Source organism: Cibotium barometz, chromosome 14 (genome assembly GCF_041138505.1).
Source record: "Cibotium barometz isolate CiBa-2024 chromosome 14, ASM4113850v1, whole genome shotgun sequence".
In the NCBI taxonomy this organism is placed as follows: Eukaryota; Viridiplantae; Streptophyta; class Polypodiopsida; order Cyatheales; family Cibotiaceae; genus Cibotium; species Cibotium barometz.
The window spans coordinates 32,140,645-32,163,584 of record NC_141059.1 but is presented as its reverse complement, the minus strand read 5'-3'; positions in this window follow the sequence as shown (position 1 = coordinate 32,163,584).

The window sequence follows — 22,940 nt, the reverse complement described above, 5'->3', positions numbered from 1 at the left end:
TATGGCTAGGAAGCTCTTTATATGTTCTTTCCACTCATGTAACTAATTTCTTAATCCTTTACTTCATTGATGATCAGAATTTCTCCCAAAGTTGCTAACTTTTAGGCGAATTTTGGCAGTTTTATAGTCTTGTAGTAAAATGCTCATAACTTTTCGCTTGGTTGCCCATTTTCGAAAGTTTTTATATAGGTGCAAAATTCTCTTCAAGCTCTACGTACCTATGTAATCCTCTTTTGTACAGCCTATATGGATTTAAAATTGCAATTCTCTGTGTATCTCTATTTTATAGACTTTTGGCCATTATTTCTTCTTAATAATGATTACTTTCTCTTAATCTCTTATCAAAAAGCAAATCCCATGTATTTTATCCTCTTATAAGTGTTTGCTATATTCTTTTACTTTAAGATGTTCCGTTCCAATCTCCCAATTCGAAACGGCGGATGAACCTTACCAACATTCCCCATATGTTTACATTCACATAATCCTGAGTCGGAAGATTTTCTTCCAACAAAGAATTGCGCTCTTGTTTGGAGCTGCAAGACTGGCAAAAATTCTTACTTCTCCTGAGCCTTTCATCTTTCCTTACATGAATTATGATCTCACCTCCTCTGATGTGTTTATCTTTATCTTAACCTAGGGAGAGAAAGGAGGTGAGGAGACTGTGAGGTTTCATACAAGTGTGTTTTGATTCTAAGAAGTGACCGAAGTCAAAACCCCAACTTTGTGTCACAGTACAAACAAGATTTTGTGTACTATCTTGACAGAAACATTAGAAGCAAGTCGAACGGATTGGGAACATAAGTTAACGGTAGCTTTATGGTCATATCGAACATCGTATGAGGTAGCAACGGGATATATTCCCTTCCAGCTAGCTTATGGTGTTGACGTGGTAATGCCTATGGAGTATCTAGTTCCAAGCCTGAGAATTGCAATGCAAGAATGATTGACTAAGAATGCATTAACTGAAAGGCTAATAGACTTAGAGAAACTTGATAAAACCAGACTAATTACATCACATGGTCTTATGGTCGAAAAATTACGAAGAAAACGTTGGTTTGACAATAACTTGAAACAAAAGGAACTAGAAACGAGGGGGCCTTGTCCTCATGTATGGTGTAGGAAGCAATAAAAAAAAGAAACTCAAGTATAGAGGATTAGGACCTTTCTGAGTGTTCGGAATCACACCTCAACGGTCGGTCAAAATTGAAAGAATTGAGAGCGTACAAATGGAGGATTAAGTCAATGGAAGCAAGCTTTAAAAATATTTTGGACCACTGACCCAAGAGATGCTCATGCAAGAGCATCTTTTAAAACAACGGAAGGAGCTTGCAAAAGAAAAAATCAAGCAAGATCAGGAAGGAGCTAAGACAAGAGAGGCCAAGGCTAGACAGATACTCCAGAAGAGGCTATTACATGTGAACATGGCTTCACTAACCCTCCTTGATGATGGGCATTAAGCCAGCACGGCTCAGGACTGAAGTCTCTACGACTAAAAGTCATATGATGAGCATTGCATTGATAGATACAAGATCAAGTCATAATCTAATCTCATATGAGACATGGGTAGCTCTAGACAAACCACACCTTGAAGCCACCAACACACAAGTACGAAGTGTGCACTTGACAACTAGGAAAGTTGAGGGATCCTGGGATAATCTTGGATTTGCACCAGTAACTGTAACATCCAATGGGAAAAGAGAATGGCACAACTAAACGAGGGCAATAATGTCATTTTCATGCCCTTATGGAGCCCAATAAACAAAGGGAAGCAAGCCATAATTGAGGATATGTAAACACCAAACACAGTAACAGCAGCTCATGTACCAAAAAAGGCATCAACCCCACAATCCATACGCAAAAACAGCCAAAGTCACCATGTACTCAGTAGGTAGTGGGTGCCTAAGGGTCAACTTGGAAACCAGCTCTACAATGATGAGAAGGGAGTAAATAAGGAATCAGGGAAAAAAGTTTAAAAATCAGATAAGGGATAGAGATGGCCTTCAAATGTAAACTCTGGCAGTATTCCAAACAAAATCTTACTCCACAAGGTTCTCATAATTAATGGGTTCGAAAGGAATTGCTAGCAGCACAAGGCTATTACTACGGCAATGCAACGATATAGGTGCCCAAATCCCACCCAAAGCCCATTGTTGCCAATACCTTCAGAAACAAAGAAAAGGACAGTAAGGGCAACCAAAGCCAAATCCCAGCTAAAATAAATACAAGGAATGCACAAACATTGGTGTGGAGAAAGAAGCCAATTCAGCAAGATGAACTAAAGATAACAAACCCACTACTTGTACCCACCACAATAGAGGAGCTGGGCAATGTTGTTGAGAAGAAGGAAAAGATGCAACAAATGAGCATAGATACAAATCCCAATCAACAGGATTCAATAGAAGCACTCTTCAGTTGGATGGAGGGAAATATCAAGCACTCTCAACCACGAAGTTAAAATGACTTTAACAACAAATTCCCAGAAGTGCCAAAGAACCCATGGCAATAAACAAATAGAAGTACAAAGGTATCCATTACTCAAAAATGGATACAAGGTAAAAACGGGGATCATTCACTTCATCTAACCTTTGAATACATGATTGAGTGTTTGAGCATGAAAGGAATGTAAGGTATCAAACCTTGCACACACGACACAAAATGGTTCACATCGTGAATTGGTACAAAATGGTTCACATCGTGAATGGGTTCAAAATGGTTCACGTCGTGCAACAGTCCAAACAATTTATGCCGTGAAGAACTGGTTCACGCCATGAAATGGTCACATTTTTTCGACCAATCATTGGAAGCCATGTGGAATTCTTCATTAAGGCAACCACCCAATCTAACGGCCGTGCCATAAAATCAAATTTCTTTCTCTTTTTATGCATTCTATGTTCGTCATCTCCATCGTGTGTGCGATCCCTGAGCTTGCATCTCCATGCTTTCGATTCCCGTCTAATCATCTTCCTACAAAATCGACATATCCAGGTTGAGGTGGGAGCTTGTACCTTGCCTACACATTTTCTTTTCGTTTTTTTAGTTCTTTTCTTCTTGAGCATAAATTACATGATTGGAAGTTCACACAAATACAAGAGTTTATTTAATTGCATAGGTGTGGTTGATTGCTCCCCGTATCTCCAAACACATACATCCTCATCATCTCACAAACACCGCAATCACGTTGGTAAATCACACCTTGCACTCTCACGGTATTATATTTTCACAAAATCTAATTGTTGCATAGGAATCCATTGTTCCCGTGACACTTCATAAACTACACTCACCAATTAACCCTTAAATAGGGTATAAGCAAAAAAAATATTTCACGAGACTTAACCTTACACTTTCATGGAAAAATGTTTCATGGGACTTAACCCTGCACTTTCAAAAAAAAATGTTTCACAGGATAGAACCGTGCACTTTCATGGAAATACCATTTCACGGGTTCAGAACATTTCATGATTTTAGGCACTTTCACGGTTTTAGCCCGTCTCATGGAAAGCCTGCACTTTCACGGTTTTAGACTAACTCATAGAAATACCATTTCATGATTTTAGGGACTTTCTTGGTTTTAGACTAACTCATGGAAATACCATTTCACGGTTTTAGGCACTTTCACGGTTTTAGCCCATCTCACAGAAAGCCTGCACTTTCACGGTTTTAGACTAACTCATGGAAATACCATTTCACAGTTTTAGGCACTTTCACGGTTTTAGCCCGTCTCACAGAAAGCTTGCAATTTTACGATTTTAGCTCGGCTCATGGAAAGACATCTCACGGCTTTACACCCTGCACTTTCACGGTGTTTACCCACCTCACGGGTTTTGTACCCTGTTATCTCACAGTACATTAACTTGCACTATCACGATGTGCACCTTCTCAATTAGAAATTTATACCTCCTTATTTTCTCATGCCACTAACACACTTCTCATCATCAAATATAACCTTGCACACACCCAAAAAGAAGAAGAAGAAGAGAAAACAACAAGGCATATCACATGCCCTCACTACTCATTAGACTAACCTTCTTCTCATTGTTACAAATGTCGACCTCAGCTACCTCTCTGACCCAGAAACTGAAGAGACTCTGGTAGTGACACAAGCTAGTGTAACTGGATCACTAGAAGGAAAAGACCCACACGGGACATGAGATTGAGCTATCTCGGTTAGTATGCACAGGCATTCCATGGCTCCATCATAAGGAAAGGAATTCCACACTGCTTATGGAAAGATAGCTTTGCAATACCACAATCCTGAGTGCTTGCAGATTTTGGAAGCTGTAAAAGTTAAGGAAAAACTAGAGAAAGTTGATCTAGGGTGGATGGTAGGATGTCTCCCCCGAACCACTGATAAGAACCATTGATAAAGAGTTGTGTGTGGAGTACCTCAAGTCATACGACAAGGCCACTAAGAGGGGAAAGGTAACTAAAGCAGATGGGACCACAAGACAGGTTTTAATCATAGAAGATTTAATCCAGGAGGCCCTACAGTTACCACCATCTCTTAAGATACACTCTCATAATTAAGAAAAGATGCCCCTGGACACCATGCTGAAAAAAAGTTCTTACAACTCTAGCGGGGCTAAGTATGACAACATCGGGGATGAGGTAACAGAAAAGACCTACAGAGCAATGTTACTCATAATGAAAGTATAGCCAATGGACAGGTACAACAGGGTTCCCCTTTAACAGGATAGCCAAAGTACATGAAGAAAGAGAAGATGACTGGGCAAATTACATCCATAAAGAAATGGAGAATTATCTAAAGGCACACCATTCAAAGGTATGCAATCCATACTTGATAACAAAGGTGCTGAATCACATAGCTCAGCGACCTCTTCCAGATCCAGAACTGGAAGAATGGATGCAACTGTTGGCAATACAAATAGCACCACCACCACTTACCTCTGAAGAAATGCAGGAAGGACAAGCCTTATTAATGGACACAAACGAAATCACGAAGGAGCTCAAGAAAGGCAAAAAGAAGAAAACTGAAAGGAAGATGCGAGGAATTATGCTTGACGTTGCAAAGGAAACATAAAGAATAGAGGCCAAGCTAGCCCAAGAAATAGCATCTTACCAGGAAGTAATGGGGCACTAGAAAGTAGCAAGTTTCAGCTTATCAACACCTCCAGAGGGGACAACAGCACAGACACATTATCAAACCCCCCCTCCGAGTCCGGCACAATTGATTTTCAAAAACCTTTCCTCTTAAGAATTCAACAATGTCAGATACACCTACTTTCGTTGAGTTGCATAAAGAGACTCAACAGGAAAAATCGCCAAAAGCAAAGCACCCAAGCCACAAAGAAGCCACATCACTCTAAGGACTCCCTGAAGAGCAACTGGATACAAGAAAGCAACAAAGAATTGAAAAGACACCAAGCCCCAACAAGAGGCACCGTTTGGATGATGCTAAGGGGATTACAGAGATGTCCCTCCTCCATAACATGGATTACGACAAATTCTTTCATGAGACTATGGAAGGCCTAGAAGGTCTCTTACAATTTCCACACTCTAGACTGGAAGGAGCAGCGAAAACAAGCGCTTCTCTTTGGGAATAAGAGCAGAGAGTGTGGCGATGCCATCTTCTGACAACTCATATGCTTCATGACAGAAATACAACGCTATGGAAGCAAGTCCAGAATGCAACCAATCAAGTTCAAACACTCCAAGAGCATCTAACAGCAGTAGAAGCAACACATAGAGATGTAATTCTAAAAAGCTTAAAGGTTGCCAAGGAGTAAGAAGTGAGATACCAAACACTTGAAAACAATAATCTTGCTCTTAGCCAAAACTTAGTACAAAGAATCAAGGAAAATATAGACTTGAAAGCACAACTGGAACAAGAAAAGGAGCAGATTCAAAGAGAAGTGGCACATAACAAGGAACAAGCAACCATCCAAGCTAAACAGGCATAGGAGCTCCATAATACCTCCTAGGCTAAGGAAGAAGAACTACAAGGTAACATGAATTCACTATCCGCCGTCACAATCCTTAAGGATGCTGAACAAAGAGTGCTCCAACTCTAACAAGAAAGAGAACAAAGCAATAAAGCAAATGCAGAAAAAGTAAATGAGACCATGAACACCAAAAACTTGGAAATGCAGAAGATGATGGATATACACAAAGAGGCAATGTTGTAGATTACATAACACCTCCAAGCTAGTCAAGCCTTGGCCGTGGAAAGACTTCAAAAGATTGCAGAGGCTCAAGGAGTGGAAGTTGCGACCAAACGAGCACAGAAGGTAGCAAAAACAAGACAATTTGAAGAATTGGATGTCGCAAGAATGGTGCGAAAACAAGTATATCAAATCTTCTCACCACCAAGGATTCTTGCATATAGGAATTGGAGCACCAGCTGGCACTCTAGGAACGCAGCCAAAGACAAGAGCCAACTGACGAGTTGTAACTACTCCTTAAGCGAGCCTCGGAGATAGGTTCGTTTTGCCAGTAACTCCTTGGGCCCCTCCTCAAACTTTGACTCTCTTAATGTCTACACTAACACTCTCTTTACTACAATATGATATCAATCTATCTGATGATCTGAGCCTAAGAGAATTAACACTTATTAAACAAAATATAGAGCGTGATGCTGACCTACTATAACCATGGGGATTTTTTGGAGGGGCCTAGTATTGGCTGGATCATAAGCCATGGGTGGTTAGAAGTATATAATATTCACCAACATTTAAATCTTTGTGAGTCTACACTATATCATCCTTTTGGCATTCTTAAACTATATCAAAATATCTACAAACATCTAGACGCCATGTTGACCACCATACTTTACAATTTTGATCAAATACATATTGAGTATCCTAACATATCTCTGGAGGATATCACCGAGCTACAATAATTTATGAAGCTCAACAAACCCAGCCACCTAGCTCCTAGTTCTAGAGAGGGTCAAGAAGAAGCATCAAGTTCATCACCTAATCCAACTTACCCTGTATATTCAAATGTTGCAAGTAAATTACTTAATCCATATCCAATTGCTCCTCCTACTGTAACAAATCTCAGGCCGACTGTATATTTTCTAGACTTCTTACTCAACCTCTAGTTTTTCCCACTAACACTCTCGCCCTCGAGGAGTTTTCGGCACTCGACCCGTCTCCACCACAACCAACTCAAGAGGTTAGTCACACTCTACTCCAAGATACTCTTGAGCCATTTACTAATAATTCTATTCTTGAGTCTTTGTCTACTGCAGAGTACGAGGGTTTAATCAAAGTAGGGAATCCTCTACTCAAGCCAAAGTTAATGTTCAAAGTGTAAATGCAAATAACACCTTTTGAACCTACTCGTCGCGGCAGATCCTGCCAGAAGCCTATTTGGATGTTACTCTAACGAAGCAGCCATATGTACCATACCCTCTCCGAGCACCAAATCTAGAATTAGAAAATTTATTGCCCTTGGTTGGAGAGGGCACATTATGGTCAAATGTGGCACGACATACAAAGCTGGCAAACCCACACTTGGCAGATCTCCTTGAAATCAGAATTGTTACATTCATGATTAGAGACTGCTTCCGCAGGTGAAAGGCTAATCCAGTCCATACATGAGGGGGATATACAACCATTGTCAGAGATGATGCCAACCCCAATTTGGAAGATTTTGGTATACAACCGGTGTGGAGGAAAGAGTACCTTACCATTCCAGAATATACTCATCAATATATGTGTGCACCACCAACACAGAGAGTGGACGCTTTGTATATGCCATTGAAAATAAAGTGGACACCATTAGAGTTCCAAGAGGCAAAGCAAAGGGATTTACATGTCTGCTACAACATTCCTATATTCTTGCTAGCAACATTTACAGGTATAGGAGAGCAAAGGAAGCAATTGCTGACTTGGATATATGCATGGAGCCACATTCTGGACCCAAAAATTGTCGCCAGTGTCTAATTCCTAAAATTGATTGTGGTCCTCATAGATCAACCTAAAGAAAGATATGATGGATATGATGCTGATCAGCTACAATTCGACATGAATCAAGGACCTAGTGATAGAGGCATAATGTTATATTATCATAGCCTAAGGTGTCTACCCACATACATGCATGTAACATTCGAAGATATGGTTGACACTAGGTTCTGGGGAGATCACACGATGCATTCTGAAGAACCCTCAAAAAGCTTCAATCACGCCGAAACTTCTATCATCACCAGGGTCGACGACCAAGTCTTTAGACCTCGGTGATAAGTTCTGAGGATAAAACCTACAGGTAGGGGGGATATTAATCCCATTTTGGATTAACAAACATGCTCCTCCATTTGAGGACATTAATAAGTGTCATACAAAGGAACTATAAAAGTTATACATTATGAGATATCGACCACCCAAGGACTAAGTTTTGGGCGCCCAAGTGTGAATAAGGGCCAGTTGTATATAAGACATTTTCTCATAATGAATGGATACAATCCCCCTTTGCGCTATGAGAGTTCTTGATTTTGTCTTGAGAGAGAGATTGAGAGAGTACTCTAGCACATGTGCCTTCTCTATACTTGTATGCTTGTGTGTGGAGGAGTGAGAGAGAGTGATTGCCTTGTGTGGTGGTGTGAGCGACTCTACAGTGACAGTGTGGAGGTGGAGCTTAGAGGATTGGAGCTTCTCAAGTGAGCTTGGAGACCTCAAGGGGCATGAGCTCAAAGCATTGGTAAGTACCCTACGACAGTTGTATTCTATTTCTCCCTTCTTGGAGGTGTGGTAGCCCATAACACAAACATCAAGGCACCTACCACTTCTACAATGTGCCTATTTTTTTCTTGATTCCTTGCTTTCTCAAGAAATCACTAAAGTCATTGGAGAAATACTCTCCCCCACCATTTGATCTCAAACATTTTATTTACATGCCTTTTTCTTCTCAACCAAGGCTAATAAGGCTTTAAATCACTGAAAGTGAGCAAACACGTCACTTTTCTCCTTTATAAAATAAGCCCACACTTTCCTAGTGTGATCATCAATAAATGTAACATAATACCGACAACTTGTAAATTGGTGCAGTCTTGGTTGGTCCCCATACATCCAAATGTATAACATCTAATGACCTTGAATTGGCATGATTTTCATATGAAAAAGCATGTTTGGCTTGCTTATTACCAAGCCAGTATGCTTCACATACTTTATGCATACCATCGACTTTAAACTTCGACAAAATGTGCCATAATATTTTAGACAAAACAACTGTATATTTACATGACCAATACGCTTGTACTATATGTCAATATCTTTAATGACACATGTCTCATGTGCAAACACTGTTACATTCACCTCATTCATGTTTACATCCAAAGTAAACATCAAGCCATTTCTATTACCCTTTGCATTCAAGCAACACTACATTGGTGTTTTGAAAAGATTCTCCAATAAGCCATGGAAGAATGATTGAGGAAATCAAGTATATATATAGGTATTTAAGTTCTCTCAAACTTTAATGGAGGTCTAAAACTGGCTGTATTCTTTGCAAATCAAGCCCTTTAACCTTCACTCAATAATCATTTACTCAACTTTCCTAGTCACATTATGCATCTCTTGCTTTAGCTACATCTTCCGAGCTTGGGTGTTTATGATGTACATCTTCACCAAGGTGTCCCAAGCCTCCTTCGGTGTTTGTGCATCCTACATATACACAATTATAGAATCTGTCACACTAATAGATTCATCATCTTTCTAACTCTTTCACGTCATGCTTTATATACCTGCACTTACTGAGATGTGGGTTTTTCATCTAACTAATCTCTGGCATGTTGCTCCAAAATCAAAGAGAAAAACATGCCCTTACTCGTATACTGCTTCCTTGCTTACCTTGTTCTCACCTCTTACTTCCCTCCTTAGCTCTCACATGAATCGGAGCTTGGATACCATAAAGAGAATACATAAGAGCGAGAAATTAAGTCCTCACAAACAAACACAAACACACGAGAGATAGCAAGACATAAGAGAGAGATGGATGGCTAATCTTTTTAAATCTTCTTCTCTTCTCTATAAGCATTAACACAAAGAGATAAGAGTACATACTATACAAAATACTCTCCTACTATAGCTTACAACTCTCCACAGTATGAACCCGACTATATAAGCTGACGCTACAACTATGCCATACTCTAATAATCCAAATGTGGTTATCACATAGCCTGTTATCTCCAATGGCAGCATATCAATGATAATCTCACCAACCATGCTAGTGACATAAGTGCAGAAGCTATCTCCCAAGTGGGTCATCAATGTCCACAATGCACTAGTTGAGCTCGATATCTCAATATGATACACCCATGATAAAAACTACCATATTAGTCACAGCATCTTTAAGTTTCACACTTACCTTGTTTGCCATCCATAAGGTAACACCAGACTATAACTATTCTTAAGCCCCAATGTTTCCATTAAACTTTCAGAAATTATATTAACTATAAAAATACCATTAACAAGAACATTCTTTACATGCAAACCATTATATATCACAGCAACTTGAGGAGAATAGATGTCCACTTTTGCCCTAGTAAGTTGCGTTTGCACATCCCTCTTTTTCTTTTTAGTATTGATGCCACTTCTTAACTCCCTCCTCAAAGAAGGAGCCAATGTAACAAGCTGTCCATAAGTGATGTTTGCTTTTTGTAACCCCATATCTTCTACAATGGAATAAGGCCCTCAACCCTTGGAGAGGCCAAAGTTGGCAACTCCTTAGTGCCTTCTTCTTTATAAAACTTTGTTGCTTTCACCCTTTTCCTTAATTTTCCACTTTCAAAGAGACTTTTCCTTCATTTTTCACTTTGAATAGATTTTCTCTCTTTTATATCCTTATCGTTCCTAGGTATCTTCTCTTGAGTATGCACATCAATAATACCTTTACCCTTATCTTCAACAACACATTCTTCCTTAGTGGCATCTATTAACTTTACAAGATTGGAGAAAAAAGAAGCTCTTCTAGGATAATCTCTTTGATAGTGCCCTTTCTGTTGCCATATGTATAGGCAGTGATGTGTGTGAACACACTTAGGACCGTCGGGGCACTTTTTCCCTCTTTAGGAGGTTTTTTCCCCCGGCTTGTATATACGCCCATCATTCTAGGGCTAACTCATCTTTTGCACATTGACACAATCTAATACACTTTGTGTTGTGTGTATTCTTGCTTCTTCTTCTCCAAGCTTTGTGTGCTTTCCTGCAACCCTAATTCCAACAATTGGTATCAGAGCAGGCATCGACTTCCAGGGCTACCCTCCAACTCACGTTCTCCGATTGAGGTGAGCTTTCACGAGCGCTTGTAGGTCCCTATACTCTGCAAATAAGCCCAAAGGGCTTGGCGTTCTCAGAATTTGCATCTGAGGTCGTTTCGGGCTCCGTTTTTGCATTTCAAGTTCTGCACATGTGTTTTCGTCATTTTTTACAGAAATTTTGACAGTACAGTTTTCTGCAAAAACAGGCATACGTATTCTATTGTGGACCGTGCTACATAGCACAAGTTGTTCTCTGTTCAGTCTTTGCTTCATTACAAGTAGCTTTTGCATCAGTTTCAGTCAGTGGCCACCATGGCTGATAACAACAATGATGTATTTCGTATGTTGTCTGCTGAAGACAAACTGGATGGAGACAGCAACTACCCACTTTGGGCATACATGATGCAGCATGTTTTGGTTGCAAAAGGAGTGTGGAACATTGTGCAGGGTATGGATGTACGTCCAGGTTCTGTGGATATAGGATCTGTTGAGGATGTTGCAGGTTCTAGCAGCTCTATTGTTGCTGCTATTTTACCCACTGCTGAACAAGCTCGTTGGAATAGTAAAGATGCGCAGGCTCATGCCTTGATTGCACTTTCTGTTAAACGTAACATCACCCCACATATTCGTTCAACTAAAACAGCAAAATAGGCTTGGGATATTCTAGCTGGTTCGTATGCACGTCGTAACGAGGTAAAAATCGCTTACCTGCGTAAAGAGCTAGAATTAAAGATTATGCAAGAAGATGATGACATGAATGTTTTTCTTGCTGAGATTAAAGATCTCAAAGAACAGTTGATTTCTGCAGGTGAGATTATTCTTGATCATTCTCTTGTGCAGACTGTTCTTGATGCTTTACCTGAGACATATCAGACTTTTGCTTCCACGTGGAGACTTCTTAATGAGGACAGACCTGATGCTGCCAAGTATGATACTTCAGTCAACAAGCTCTTGCAAGAAGCGCAGTCCAGGCAAAACAGGGCCAGGCAGCGTGCAGTTGATCAAGCATTTATTGCTGCCCAGCAGCAGAGAAGAAGTGGTAAGGTAGCCCCTTCCACTGTTTCTTCTCCTATTAGTAGGTCTGCAACTTCTTCTCCTTCCACAGGTAGCAACAATAAGTCTGAGAAGGCTCTTGATAAAGGCAAGAAAAAGACCACGTGCAACTATTGTAAGGCAAATGATCATGTCATTAAGAATTGCCCTAAGCTAAAGGCTAAAGAGGCAAAGAAGAAAGAGTCAAATGCAACCACAATAGCGGATGCTTCTACAAATGCAAATTCTGCAAATGTTGTGCAGGATACATAATGGGCGTTTAGCGTGTATTGCCAGTATGACCCATCTGTACATGATGCATGTTTGGCAGTTTCTATTGACTCTCATGTATGGTATTTTGACAGTGGTGCTACAAAGCACATTACCTCGCATCGTGATATGTTCACTTCTCTTGAGGCTGTCCCTAATGGGAATACTATCACATGTACCAATAATGCTTCTTACCCAGTGAAGGGCATTGGTAAAATTATACTTACTGCTGCAAATGGCAGTGCTTTCACACTTTCAGATGCTTCGTATGTGCCAGGGATAAAGAAGAATCTATTGTCTGTCTCTGCGCTTGCTAGACTTGGATTTGTAGTCAAATTTGTGGATGACAGATGTACTGTTCATGATTTGACTTCTGGTGATACGATTATTGCATCTGGCACCTTTGTTTTGTGGGCTGTATAGGCTCAATTCTTATGACAAGTGTGTGGAAGATTCAGCAAATGCAGTTTCAGATGAAAAGGCAGTTTCAGATGCAAAACTATGGCATGCTCGTTTTGGTCATCTGAACTTTGCTACTTTGCTGCGTTTACAGAAATTTGATATGGTTGCTTCATTGTCCCCTCTTGAGGCCCCATTGAAACATGTTTGTGAAGGCTGTATTTTGGGCAAAATGCAGCGTTCTGCGTTTCCAAAGGATGGTTCTGTGCATGCCACTCGTAAATTGCAACTTGTACATAGTGACGTATGTGGGCCTATGCAAACTCCGTCATTTGGTAAACACTTGTACTTCGTGACTTTCATTGATGATTACTCAAGGCATGCATGGGTATATCCGCTGAAGGCAAAGTCCGAAGTGTTTTTGTGCTTCAAACAGTTTTTTCTTATGGTTGAAAATGTATCCAATTGTACTGTGGGCACCCTTCGTTCTGATCGAGGGAGGGAGTACATGTCTAAAGAGTTTGATGCATTTCCGGCTAGTCGTGGGATAAAACACCAATGTACAGTGCCGTATACCCCTCAGCAAAATGGTATTGTTGAGAGAAAAAACAGGTCACTTATGGAGATGGCACGATGTATGGTCAAGAGCCAAGCTTTACCACATGAGTTTTGGCTTGAGGCTGTCATGTGTGCTGCATATGTACTCAACAGGTGTCCCACTAAGGCCTTGTAGTCTATTACTCCATACGAAGCTTGGCATGGCAGTAAGCCTTCTATTGGTCACTTTCGTGTCTTTGGTTGCTTGGCCTATGCTTTAGTGCCTGTGCATTTTTGTTGGCTACAGTGCTGAGAGCAAGGGTTACAGATTGTATCATCCGCAGTCTAGGCGTATCTTGATTAGTCGAGATATTGTTTTTGTGGAAGATGCTGTGCAGCCTTTGTTATCATGTACCAAAGAGACAGGTGTGAGCTCACGGGATGTATTTGATACATTGTTGCCTCTCTTTACAGGTGGGAATTCAAATGTAAGTCCTAATTAGGCAAATATTCAGCCTATGCAGATTTCAAATGACATCATAGATCAGTCTATTTCTGATGCAGATTTACAGGATGTAATTCATGAGGATAGGACTGAAAATGAGCAGGCTAGAGGTATGCCTAAATGGCTGGTGCAAACCTTACATGATAGTAAGATTGATGCACCTATGACTAGTCGTACTCGTTCAGGTTTTCAGCATGCCTCTTATGCATCAGATTGTTATGCTTTAGCTGTGTCTAGTATGTGTGAAGAGGAAGAACCTCTTTCATTTGATGAGGCACAAAATTCAGAAAATTGGTTGGCTGCAATGCAAAGTGAATATGATGCTATAATGAAGAATGGTACATGGTCTTTGTGTGATTTGCCTATTGGTAAAAAGGCCATTGGATGTAAGTGAGTTTTTAAGTTGAAACGAAAGCCAGATGGCAATGTTGATCGCTATAAGGCTAGACTTGTTGCAAAGGGTTATGCTCAAGAAAAGGGCATTGATTTTGATGAGACCTTTGCTCCCACTTGTCGTATGACTACCATTCGTAGCATTTGTGCATTGGCAGCTCATAATGGTTGGAATGTACATCAGTTGGACATAAAGACTGCTTTCTTAAATGGAGATTTGCATGAGGAGGTGTATGTATCGCAGCCTCGTGGTTTTGTTCAAAGAGGGCAGAAAAACAAAGTGTGCAGGTTAAAAAAGGCTTTATATGGTTTAAAGCAAGCTCCACGAGCTTGGTATGAAAAGATACATGCATATTTGACTGCACATGGTTTTCAGAATAGTCCAACAGAAAGCACTTTGTATGTTAAACGTGTGGATGGTGTACATCTAATCATTGCTCTCTATGTCAATGACATGCTGCTCACAGGACCAAATGAAAGTCATATTGTTGATTTTAAGGCTGATTTGAATGCCTCTTTTGAGATGTCAGATTTGGGGCATTTGCATCATTATTTAGGGATACAATTTAAGTAGTGTGATGGAGGTATTGCTTTGTGTCAGACAAAGTATATTGAGACATTGTTGCGGAGATTTGGCCTTGAAGACTGCAAGCCTATTGCTACTCCAATGGAGACAGGTTTGAAGTTGAGTCTTCATGATGCTGGAGATCACTTTGATGTCACACTCTATCAAACAGCTGTTGGTTGTCTCATTTATGTATGCATTACGAGGCCAGACATTCAGTTTGCAGTCTCACAGGTGAGCAGGTTTATGCATAGCCCAGGGTCTCAGCATTGGAAGGCAGTTAAACGCATCTTTCGCTACTTGAGTGGCACCATACATCTTGGGTTGTTTTATCCCAAGGGGGGATCGTTGCCGTCAGATTTACATGCTTTTTCGGACTCAGATTGGGCTGGTTGCTATGACACAAGAGTGTCCACAAGTGGTTTTTGTTTCATGCTCGGTAGCTCATGCATATCTTGGTTGAGCAAGAAGCAACCTACTGTGGCCACTTCTAGTTGTGAAGCTGAGTACAGGGCAGCTTTCACAGCTACGGTTTAGTGTGTGTGGCTCAGACTGCTTATGGCTGACTTGGGTGTTGGACAGGAGTCTGCCACCTCTATCTTCACTGACAATCAGAGCGCATTGACAGTTGCGAGAAACCCAGTTTTTCATGCTCGCACAAAGCACATTGAGGTGCATTATCACTATGTCAAGGAGAGACTCTCAGCAAGAGAGATCAGCTTGGCCTATGTGCCAACACAAGACAACCTCGCCGATCTTTTCACAAAGGCGCTTCCTCGTGAGAAGTTCGAAGCTTTCCGCAAAGCTTTGGGCTTGCTCCCCTTTGTGGATTGATCTACTTTGGGCATGGCACTCCCCTATACATGAGTGCCAGCTCTCGTTCACACCATCACTCCCAGGGGAGATTTGTTGCCATATGTATAGGCAGTGATGTGTGTGAACACACTTAGGACCGTCGGGGCACTTTTTCCCTCTTTAGGAGGTTTTTTCCCCCGGCTTGTATATATGCCCATCATTCTAGGGCTAACTCATCTTTTGTACATTGACACAATCTAATACACTTTGTGTTGTGTGCATTCTTGCTTCTTCTTCTCCAAGCTTTGTGTCCTTTCCTGCAACCCTAATTCCAACACTTTCTCTTGGCACCCATCGCATGTAATGTATGAAAGATCAGGAGGTCCATGATTTCTTACTATGTTTCTTGCATCTATTTACACTAGGGTTGGCCTTCTTTCATGAGCTTGTAAAAGGTCAAGCCATAGTTGATCCATCCTTGTCATGAGTTGAGACACTACCACATCTACATGCATTGGAAGTAGCCATACTTTTTTGTTGTAACCATTAGTGTAGGAAAAAGTGGCAATACCTGAGGCTTTGGTTGATCTATATCTTCCTCCTCAAAACTTGATTTGTGACATATAGGGCTATCTTTACAGCCCTAGCTCAATATTATAATTGACCATTTGCCATATCCTAGGCTTTAACCCATAGATGAACTGCTACAAGATCAACCCATCAATCCCTACTATGACTGATAAGGCTTTCTTGACCCCAACTCTGTGTAAATGACATTTAATACACTCAACTTAGCGGTATGTTCACCATAACCCTTCAAAGAATCATTACTTTGAGAAAGATATCAGAGCCCAATTAGCAGTTGATCATGCTTCTCTTCACGTAAGAATTCATACAACAAGGTTGCACTTAGCTTATCCCAATCACTCAACAGTTCTTTCCTCACTCTTCTACCCAGTTTAAGAGCACTTCTTTCGTAAAATGAAGGTAATAATTTTTCCCATTCTGTAGACTTCCTATCCCCATTCTAATGTAATCTCTTTTAAACTCATGAAGGTAAGCCTCTATATCTTCCCCATGAGTAAGCCTCTAGATCTTCCCCATGACTTCCATGAAGACGGGTAATTTTTCCCATGACTTCCTCTAGATCCTCCCATGACTTCCATGAAGACACGTATTTTTTCCATTATGACTTCCATGAAGACAGGTATTTTTTCCATTATGACTTAGATGGTGTAAAATAATAAGAAAAAGAAAAAGAGAAGCGACAAGATCCCCAAAATTAATTATCTCCTTCTATAACACACACCTTATATATATGGCAAGGACATAACACACCCCTTACTCACAAATCTATTTAGCATATCGAGCATACTATATGTTGTATCCATGTCGCACATCCATAAGGAAGGGTCCTCACTTTTGTGTCAAGCAAAAGGTTATTATGCTATTGGGCATAAGAGGTAATGGATGCAAAGAGGAAAACAACACATATTTTCCTTTCTTCTTGATTAAGGATCACAACCTTAAAACAAGATCAATACCTACACATCCCATGGTAATTCATATTCAAGCATAGGAAGGATAAGGGGTTGAGGTGATTCTAAGATTTCCCTTAATCTCTTGGCACCAAAAATAAAAACAATGCGTTGATAAAAAAATCTTTTGACTCACTATAAGATTCATAGACAAGGTAGGTGAGGGTTAGAAGTGTTAATAAGGTTGAATGGGAAGATTTGGATGAACCATAGAAATGAAATGGGTTTTATCTCCACTTCAAATAAGATTGAGAATGATCTTGATTGTTGTGATTTACCCTATGTAGTACTACTTAATCTCCCATAACAATTTGGAAGAAGTCTACTTCAATTGGTGACAATGAAGAACTTGATGACTATAAGGTTAAGCTCCTCTCCTTGCCCCTTAAATTTGATGAGGTCCCGGAAATGGAACCAAAATATGTACACTCTCGCTAATCTAAATGCTAGGGCTCCTCATTTGTAACCTTGTTGGGTGCACAATTATTGAACTACAATGAGAAAAGAGGAACAAGACTAAATTGAGCACATGCTAGAAAAGGTAATGAGGAGTCACAATAAGAGAGGACACAAACACAAGCATGAATTCCTTCACATATATATAAAGACAAGCTTGCTAAATTAGTACATCACCATCAAGACCCAAGGAGATGAGAATTTCATTACTAACGCACATCAAGTAGGAAAGTAATAAGCTACAAGAGTGAGATAGATCTAACATTTAGGGAAACTCTATGCCTCAATATTTCTAATGTGCTTTACAAGTGGGAAAGAGGGCTCCTTATATAGGATATTTCTCACACTCTTCTCCAGAATTACATTAAGAGATAGAAGAAGCATTCAACTTTGGATTGCCTAAGCACAGAAGTTATTATCACTTGTCCTTCTTGGCTACTTTTGACATATGTCTTACTGAGATGCTAAGGCCTATAACAACTTTGTCGAAATCATACAAGTTTGGTGTGTGTGATGCTAAGGCCTATAACAACTTTGTGCTTATTCCCGATGATGCCACATGGAAACCATGACACAACTCATTGGTACCAAAGGAAACCCATCAAGGTGGACTCTAAATCTCATGCCACGCCCTAAATGTAATTCCTTATGGAGGCACATGATATAAGTGTGCCAAACCCGGGCATAATTATTAATGGAGGAACCTACTATGAGTGCCAAAATCTAATATAATTCCTTATGGAGGGACATGCTATGAGTAGCAAAACCTAACGTAATTTCTTATGGAGGCATATGCTATAAGTGCGGATTCGACCATGCTTATAAGGATTGTCCCAACATAGTAGCAATCACCCCAACGAAGAGAAGCATCAACGAGCCTTAATTTGTTAAGTGTACAAGAAGGGCTTATACATATAGTCTCCCTTAATGATACCACAAGAAGGGCTTATCCATATAGCCTCCCCTAATGCCATCACAAGGCTCCAAGCTAAGATAAGGGAAACAATCAAGGGAACATCCAAGGCTGCTAATAACCGAAAGCTCAACTTTGGGCACGTAGCAAAAGATTATGAGGAGGAAGCCCAAAGGTTGTGGCCCCTAAAAAGGATAATGAACTAGAATTAGAGGTCTAAAAGAAGAAGACCTTGAAGAGCACACATAAACATAATAACACACAATCAGTTATCAAGGACAACGATGTCATGAATATCGCAAAAAGGTGGTTTGAATGAGAGCTCCGAAGCTACCTCCTTCTTGGAGACAACAAGTGCAATCTCCCACTCAAGCTTTTTCTTCCTAAAGAAAATAAGCCAATTGTGATGATAAAAACCTTCCAAAGAAAAAAAACCCCGTTGTTTATAAAAACCTTCCAAAGAAACTCAAGGAGTATCACAACGTCGTGTGTTGGAGAAAGAGAAATGAAACAAGCCCAAGAGCTTGCAAGAAAGTTGTGGGCTCTTTTAGAGCTAGTACTTGAGCAAGTGGTCAAGTACGAACCGCTGACCTTGCTTAAGCGTATTTGCCTGACCAAATGGTGGCAAGATTGTTTACCTAAGAACAAGGATCCAATGAGCCAATTTATTGCCTATTAATTGAGAAGGATCTCAAAAAGGCATTCTTGCTATCCCAAGACCTTGATCTTCTCAAGGACAAGTTTTGGGATCAATGGCAAGGCATGCAACCCATGCTCATTTTTGCCAACAAGGTCACCTAGTTGGCCTTGTAGTTGCTAAAAAAGGACAAGGATAATGGGTGACTTCATGTACGGCATTGACCATACTATCCAAGCCCAATGGTACATAAGAAGCTTCTGTTTCTAGACTTTTTTTAACCTTGTGGACATGCATAAAATATGGAGATGATGCACAATAATGGGAAGCCAAAAGCTGGCCTATCCAATGCATCAAAATTGTCATGCTTTAGGGACAAGATGGCACAAAACCAAGGACAATTCATAGCCCAACCCTAAGCACAAAGATCTTTTAGTTCCAAGTCTGTATATAGACAAGCCCAATCATGATCCTAGAACAAAAGGCACACTGTAAAAGTTTCTATCTAAAAAGTATCCCACGTCATCCATAGCCATAATAGTTGCTCAACCTTCTCCAATTTGACCCTCCACCAACTCCACTTATAGATACAATCATCAATAGTAGGGAGCAGAAAGATAAGTGAGGAGAGAACTTCATTAGAAGATAAGCAAAATGGGAGTTTCACTAAGGAAGATAACTTAGTAGAGTTAATCAATTGTCATGGCTTTGAAAAACTGCAAAAAGCTAATGTAGTTCATAGCAAATGATTAACTAAGATAATAATGCTCTTAAAACAAGGTTAGACACTAATTATTTAGCATAAGAAAGATCCTAATCTCATTGTAAATTCACTCACAAATGAGCTTAAGAATACATGAGCTTATAACCAATAAGCATCTAGGTTCACAATCACCTCAATGGATATCTCCATCAAGACTCCAAAACCCATTCCACCTCCCCATGATTCTCTTAATCACACCCATGAATCTCTCAATCAGTCCAAGTGGCTAGGAATCTACCTATCTCAACTTCCTCTCAAACACACAATGTCACCAACCAAAACGTGCATTCGAGGAGGCTTGCGCTCTTCCTCTCAAACACACAATGTCCACTAGAATTTTCAATACGTCCCCTTAGTGATGGATTCCTCTTGTAATCAACATGACTTGAGCTGACTCAATATGTTGACTCCGATTCTGAACTTTGTGATCACTCTCATCTCACGTGTGATAAGGTTATAACATCTGTACCCCATTTGCTCAAAGGAGTATACATCAGCATCGAATTGCCTTGCCTAACTGTCAATGCATCCAGAGCATGCTGGGATAGATAAGCTACATGAACATGCCATCACAAATAATAATACTTTTGTCAATGAAGAATTCAAGGTCAATGATGTGCCAATGATGAGGAATTTGATGATGATCTCGAAGCACATGATAAGAAGCTCGGTATTGAGAATACACTAGTGAAACCCATGATTTGCAAGTGAACTTATTTATACATGTGAAATGAAGAAATTAATTTAACTTCTAAAACCATGTGAATATGTCCAGTAGACATGTTCAGTCTACTAGATGTATTAATTAATTAGTGCCCCTTGAGGGGCACCAATCAATTAATAGTATTGAGGACCGAGGTTAAACCTAAATAGTACTAAGGCTGTCCCATTTCTCTCTACGCTACCCTACACCCTCCCTCCCTGTCTGCGTTTCTGTGCGCTTAGCCCCACACCCTCCCTCACTCTCTGCGCACAACCCCACACCCTCACTCCCTCCCCCCCCCTCCCCCCCAAAATGGCCTCGCAACTGTCTCTCTCCCCTCGTTCGCACAACTATTAGACTGAGAAGAACAAAAGAAAAAGAAAATAAAATATGTGCGAAGACCAAAAGAAAAAAAATAAAATATATTCGCACGAATCCTCCAAAAGTGTCCTTTTGTCTAAGGTCCCATCAATTTTTTTTGATCTTTTATCTAAGGTCCCATCACTTTCCTCCTTTGTGACTAATTAATTAAGGGTTTATACAAGTGATTGAATGTTTTAATGGTTGTTTTTTTGTTGAATTTATGTTCTCTAATGCTACCGAATGTGCAAACAATGCAAGAACCGAAAAATAAATAACTTCCACACTCTAATCCACAAAATTAAAGCTTGTAGCCAATGTTTTTAGAGTGGGTCTCTCACTCCTCATCGCAACTACTAATAAGCAGCCTCTTAGTCTAATGCAACAAAATCCAAGCCTCTTGGGCTTAAACCTCATGTGAATGGCTAAGAAAGTTAAGTTCCCCTTCCAAAACCTGCTCAAATAAACAAGATTCAAAACATCAAAATCAACACATTTAAGACTCCAAAAACTATGTCTTTTGGAGTGTGATAATCGACACCGAATGATATTGGTAAATAGCTTGACCTTATCAATTTGAGTAGATTGTTTTTGCCAACTCATTATGTCAACTCACCATGCTCATGTCCTTGAACCCCTTTTAGTAGTGGCCCAAGCTCCCTTAGCCATTGAGCCTTTGGATCATGTGTTCCCTATCTCTTCATTTGGGTGGATGACATCTACATCTTATCTTAATTCTATCTACTAGATGTGTGTAGTGTAGCTGCAGATGCTATGGAATCGTGCCTCTTCTTCTTCTATGTCATATGTATATCTAGTGGACTACTAGTACTTGGCCCTTTGTCCACTATTGATGAGATTTTGAGCTAGTGAGGTGCTGCTTTCTCTCTCTTTCTCTATCTATCTATCTATCTAATCAATCATGTGTAGAGGATAAGAGAGGAGAGGAAATGTTAGACTTGTCCTACCCTAGCCTAAGAGAACCAAGCTTGGAAGTCACAATGCACGACGAGCCAACATACAAAGTGAATATCCAATAAAACCTTAATCAAAACCTAAACTAGGCACTAAACACATGGCTAGAAGTCAAACCTAAAGGCTTTAATACCAACTTGCAATTCCTATGCAACATGCGAACGCTCTGGGAGTCTTTTTTCAGCCCTAAACACTACTAGAAACCATCTGATGCAAAATGCAAATATGGAGAGAGAGTAGAGAGAGAGAGAGATGCTGGAAATTCAGTGTATTGATATGGTACAAAAAGGTACCTCCACTACAGCCATAGGCTGCCTTATACAAAAAGGTGGTAAACACCCAAAATCTTGTCCTACTCTAGGACCCTAATGATCCACTCCCTAAAGGGGTGAATGACTAACACAATGTACCTTTGGTGCTTTTTATAGGCTCTTGATTCAAAGCTAGGCTGGCCGACTACTGTCGGACCAACCGACTAGCCCTGGACCTCCATAAACCTTGGTCGGGCTGCACCTCTCCAGGACTGGAAACGGATAATGCAGACAACGCTTTCTGGTACAATCAACGCCCTGTTTCTTGTAGCCGACTGAATCCCCTAAGTCCTTCAGGTCCTGCTCCAAGTCCATCCTACTGTCTCATCTGCACCTTGTGCTCCAAATCCTCGCCTTATCTGGTTCATACTCTTTATCTGGCTGCCTCTTCTGGACCAGCACCTGAGAATGTCCATGGCATCTTTCATGCACATGACATCCCCCTCTGCTAAACTTGATGACAGGATTCCAACCTGTTCTTGGATGACTGTCATCATCCCAATCCTTTCCCGAAGTCCCTCTATCATCCATCCATCCTTGGCCACCCTTTTCTCTGAAAGCCCGACCCGGTCT